Raw genomic sequence first — 5,297 nt, 5'->3', positions numbered from 1 at the left:
TTTTTTTTTTTTGATTAAAATTTTATAAATAATAATTTTCAGTTAATTATTTTTTTTTCATAATTCAATTTTTAATTAATATGTAAGTCATTTTTTATTCCATTTTATTAAATTTAAGTTTTAGTAAATGTTATGAATCCCTTTTTTTTATAATTATTAGAAGTACTTTTGTTAAATAAGTAAATTCCATTATGTGGCGCCCGTAATGCTTATGAATGGAAATGAATAAACCTGTAAGATAATCGTGATGTGGTGAAATCGTTAACGTTCCTGGGAGGCATGGTATTATTAGGGGACCTTCTACTAACTGTGTTTCGAAAGGTCTTACCTTTCCGGACATTCATCTAGGAACTATTATTCTGCTTCTTTTCGTCCAGAACGCCATATGTGGAAGATATGAAGACTTTGCTTGCTCAAGAAGTTTAGCCCTATTGCATTACCGTTGCGATTTATTGATAATTTGGGTTTTGAGCGTTGGTGGCCGACTATTGCATTACCGTTGCGATTTATTGATAATTTGGGTTTTGAGCGTTGGTGGCCGACTGGCCAACTCAAGTCTGCCTTATGAATCCCGACATCCAATCATCCTGCCTAAGTACCACTCAATTACTGTGGCAATCAAAGCATTTAATGAGCGTAACCTGTACTCAGGCCCTCGCGCACTTCTTGCCAATTTACGCCTTCAATATTGGCAAATGGGCGGCTTGAAAACTGTGTCTCGGGTTGTCAATAAGTGCGTCAGATGTTTTCGAGTTAAGCCACAGCTAATCGACCACATCATGGGCAATTTGTCAACAGAGAGGATTGAAGCATCTCATCCGTTTGAAGTAGTTGGAGTCGATTATTGCGGGCCCTTTTTCTACAAATCTGTTGTTCGTACCAGACCACTAGTCAAATGACACACTTCGGTCGTCATCTGCTTCGTTTCCAAGGCTGTTCACTTGGAGCTGGTACAGGACTTAACAACAGCATCATTTCTTGGCGCTCTGAGGATATTCATTTCTACGCGTGGCAAGCCTTGTCAGATTTGGTCTGACAATGCCACAAACTTCGTGACAGCCAAAAACAATTTAAAGTAGTTGAAAAATGTGGTTTTGAGCGATGCTCATGCTACTGCTGTTCATTAATTCCGCCTGCCTGACAACATTGATTGGCGTTTCATTCCCCCTCGCTCCCTACACTTTGGCTGATTGTGGGAAGCAGCAGTGAAAACCGCCAAGCATAATTGTTACCACTGTGTTGGACAGTCGCTGCTCAGTTTTGAGGAGTTGCGAACTCTTGTATGCCAAATACCGACCATTATTTATTCTCGCCCTTTAGTTTAAATTTCAGGGAATCCTGGCGACTTAGATGTTTTGACTCCAGCCCATTTTTTGATTGGCGGACCTCCAGCAACAATTTTCGAGTTAGATCTAACAAGGTTGAATTATAATCGCTTGGATGGCTGGCAGCGAGTGATCCACTTACAACAAATCTTTTGGTCACGTGGGCGGGAGGAGTACCGCGTACCATATGGAGATCTGTAACTCGTCAAATTCATGTGGATGACGTAGTCCTCGTTAAGGACGAGAATCTGCCTCCCATGAGTTGCCCACTCGCCGGAGTGATGGCTTTAATTCCAGGCAGGGATGACATTGCTCGAGTTGCTGACTTGAAGACGCCGTTATAAGAAGAGCCATCAAGAAGATGTATCTCCTGCCTATTGAGGATGCTGTTGAAAGAGTGCCTTTCAATGGGGGGAGTATGTTGGCAATCACTTTAATTATGTATATATATTAAATTTGTCGCTCTATGAGCCGAAACACAAATAGTTGTTATTGCATATACGATATAAATCGATTTCCGAAAGCATTTTAAACGTATAATCATCCAACTTATATATATTTCTGTTCAGAAAATGTTGCGACACAGGAAAAATTCATATTTTCTCATTTCTTTTGGAAAAAATTGTATTTTGTTATTGACTTTAATTTTTGTTCTTTTTTATAGTAGATAAATAAATGGACTTCTTAAAACTATTAAAACATTATTTAAGGTTCATTAACTTAAACAATTGCGAAATTATAAGAGCCCAAATTAGCCATTCGTTTGACTGTCAAAAAAGTGTTTGGCCGATCCCGATTGACATGAAATATGACATTGGCAAACATATTCTGTTGTTTGTACAGGTTAATTTTTACATAAAAAAGTCATCATTTAAAAAATAACAGCATTTGATATCGCATGTGGGATACTATAGCCACCATATTTGGAAAATCTTATTGAAAACCTTGGTTGAAAAACCTGCTTGCTTATCCACTGGTTCTGATGCAGTTGACAAAAACCCTGCCACATCCGTTGGCTTGACAGAAAGGTAGATCACTTGTGCAGCTAATCTTCCGGCAGGAGCGGGTGACAATTGCGAATTGCCAACTACCTTCTCACCATGGCGTGAAAACTCACGGATGCCAAGAGGACGAATGCGGCAAGCATTGTGAAGCGGTAGAAAGCGAGTGCAGCGGCCAATCCACCAACCGAATAGCGAAACAAGGTGGAGTAGGCCAAAAGGGTGTTGTCAAATTTCAGCGAGACGCTGACAGGAGCAGAGCCGGGGAAACGTTTCGCCGAGATTGCCAAGGAAAGAATTCTTATGTTCTCGACAAGGGCAATAAAGACGGGAGAATCCCCAAGAATCAGTGGAAGTGGGTGGAAGGAGCTTTAGCTGTCCGTTATTTCCAGCTGCTAAGCAATGTACCTAGGTCACCAGCGTGTGAAGATGTTGGCTGATACCAAGGAGCTACCGGCTTTACTAAAGGAACCGGACCAGGTTGTGAGGAGCCATAGAACCATGCACTTGTAAGCATGCATGTATGTGTATGTTTATGATTATATATATATATATATATGTTGATGAATGGGTATGCGAAATCCCCATGAACATGTTATATGCGACCTCACAACAACTGTCCATTCAGGTGAATTCGCTCTCTTTCGCCCTCTCCCTGTCCTGTCTATCAGGACATGTGCCGTTAGTGTGTGAGGAGTATTGCAGGAGCAATACTGTTGTCCATACTCACACTGACGGCAGACAATGGCTTGCACCAGCCAAAGGGTAGTGGAAAGTTACCAGAGGATCACGCCACCGGGGTACAGTCCCGGCAAAAGGTGGCCAGCCAAGGCCTATAATAGGAGCGTTGCAGCACAAGGCGGGGGCTATGCAATTAAACACGAGAGGCTGCGCGCATATACACGCGAGACTGTGCAAATATATACGCGAGGCTGCGCGAACATATAAGCGAGTGAGAAGCGAAGAATACACGTGAAAGTGCAAGGACACGGTGTATCAAAGGACTCAACGAGAACACAAGGATCACAGGACATCGAGGTTCTGTAAGCAGGTGTGAAGCGTATATTCTTGCCACGCCAGAATTGTGGCAACAGGCGATATCCGCAAGAAACCAGGCGAAGCAAACGAGGCTTGATCTGTGCTGAGCCAGAGAGTGACATGCGAATCCTGACTCACAAGAACACTAGGGGCGGTCCTTGGGGAACTAGGAAATCACTAGTCCTGGGGAGCATCAGGAGAGCTGTACAAAATCTCTGGCGGGCAGCTGGCGGGCGGAGTGCCTGGGGCAGATTCTGGCGCACAGGAGTTCGCTTCCAACTGACCAAGGACACCGATGTATGGCGAGACGACACGGAACGAGCAGTCATTATGTAAATTAACCCAACAAGTGTAATCGCAAGTAATATAAGTGAATAAAGCAAGTTTTAATATATATCGACTGTGTTGTTAATTGTTGCAAACACAATAATACATTTTGTTGCTCGAACCCGCAGCTCAACTGAGTTTTAGCTTAGCTAAAACACAACCAAGTAAATAGGTTCGTTACAAGCTGCTGACTATGCAGCTATGCAACCCATCCCTCCCACTCACTCGGGGCCTTGAAGCCATGCGCAATGAGATCGATGAAGATGGCGTTGAAGAGTCAGGCGAGGGTGACAGTAGCAACACGGTGGTGAGGATAGGATCTCCAGATGTCCTTGAGACTACTACAAATAAACATCCACCCCTTTAAAACAGCATCTGCTACTCTGATGACCCGCCTGGCTGGTGGCGGAGATGATATAGTCCAAGAACGTTGGGTAATCGGAGGCAAGGTTTGCGGGCTAGGAAGTTAAAACTATAAGCTCATTGTAGCTCAAACTGAAGGTAAAACACGTACCTGCACCCTCGCGCAAAACATCAAAGTATTTTTATGCTCCATCATTTTAGCAATGGCGACAACATAGTGGTCAGCCGGAAGCTCCAGCCAGCTCCGATACAGCGACTGTCTGCATATATGCCCCATGACAGCACTGGATCACCACCACAGGAGATTACAAGATCGGCCTAATCATAGGCTGCGACGTCAATGCTTACCACTATCAGTGGGGGAATGCGGACACGAACTTGAGGGGTGAGTCGCTCTTAACCTTCGTTGTCAATAGTAACCTTTTAGTATGCAACTCGGGAAAGGATCCCACTATTATTATTAAAACTTGGAGAGTGGTCATAGACCTGACCCTTGTCTCATATCCTCTGAGTCTTAACATGCCTAAAATAAGGGCAGATCTAAAGATGCAGCACTCCATTCCGTACTCAATGTTATAGAAAAATCTCTACTCTATAAAGAGTATACTTTAATAGCGTTCATAGACATTGAAGGCGTCTTCAACAACGTTATTCCGGCGGCGATAACTGGAGCTCTGCTAGACCTGGGGATTGACGCCAGTTTAGTGGGATTGATCAATCAATTGCTCACTTGCAGGATTATGAAATCTACACTTGGAGAGAGGTACGCCATAAGGGGGCGTCCTGCCACCCTTACTGTGGAACATAGCGATAAGGGACATGTAAGCGGATGGCTGCCAAGCTGTTGCATACGCAGATAACTTTGCGGTAATTTTCATCTACCTCTAAACTCTGTGTGACCTTATGACTAGTAAACTTAAAATACTGTCATGTTGGGCAAATAAGTATGGTTAAGGTGTTAACCCCAACAAAACGGAACTTGTTATTTTTACGAGAAATTACAGAATCCCTCCTCTTATCCCCGATTAAATAACGTAACTCTCTTCTTCAATAACAGTGCCAAGTTCATAGGGTTGACTGGTTAGGAAACTACTCGTATACTGCAACCTTAGCACACAAATACGGGTAAAAACGGCATCAGTCGCTTTATGGGAAAGACAAGAAATAGAAAATGCAACACTCACGACCATAACACAGAGAATTCTTAACCTGGATTGCTCGGAAAACAGTCCATGCATCTATC

General features: G+C 43.2%; 1 pseudogene; it reads left to right on the top strand.

Annotated features, from left to right (window-relative positions):
* The first annotated feature begins 3,932 nt into the window (after positions 1–3,932).
* Positions 3,933–5,083, top strand: LOC122322700 (annotated as a pseudogene).
* Positions 5,084–5,297: the final 214 nt, after the last annotated feature.

Source organism: Drosophila grimshawi, unplaced genomic scaffold (assembly GCF_018153295.1).
Source record: "Drosophila grimshawi isolate 15287-2541.00 unplaced genomic scaffold, ASM1815329v1 contig_545, whole genome shotgun sequence".
In the NCBI taxonomy this organism is placed as follows: domain Eukaryota; kingdom Metazoa; phylum Arthropoda; class Insecta; order Diptera; family Drosophilidae; genus Drosophila; species Drosophila grimshawi.
This window is presented reverse-complemented; position numbering and strand designations above follow the sequence as displayed.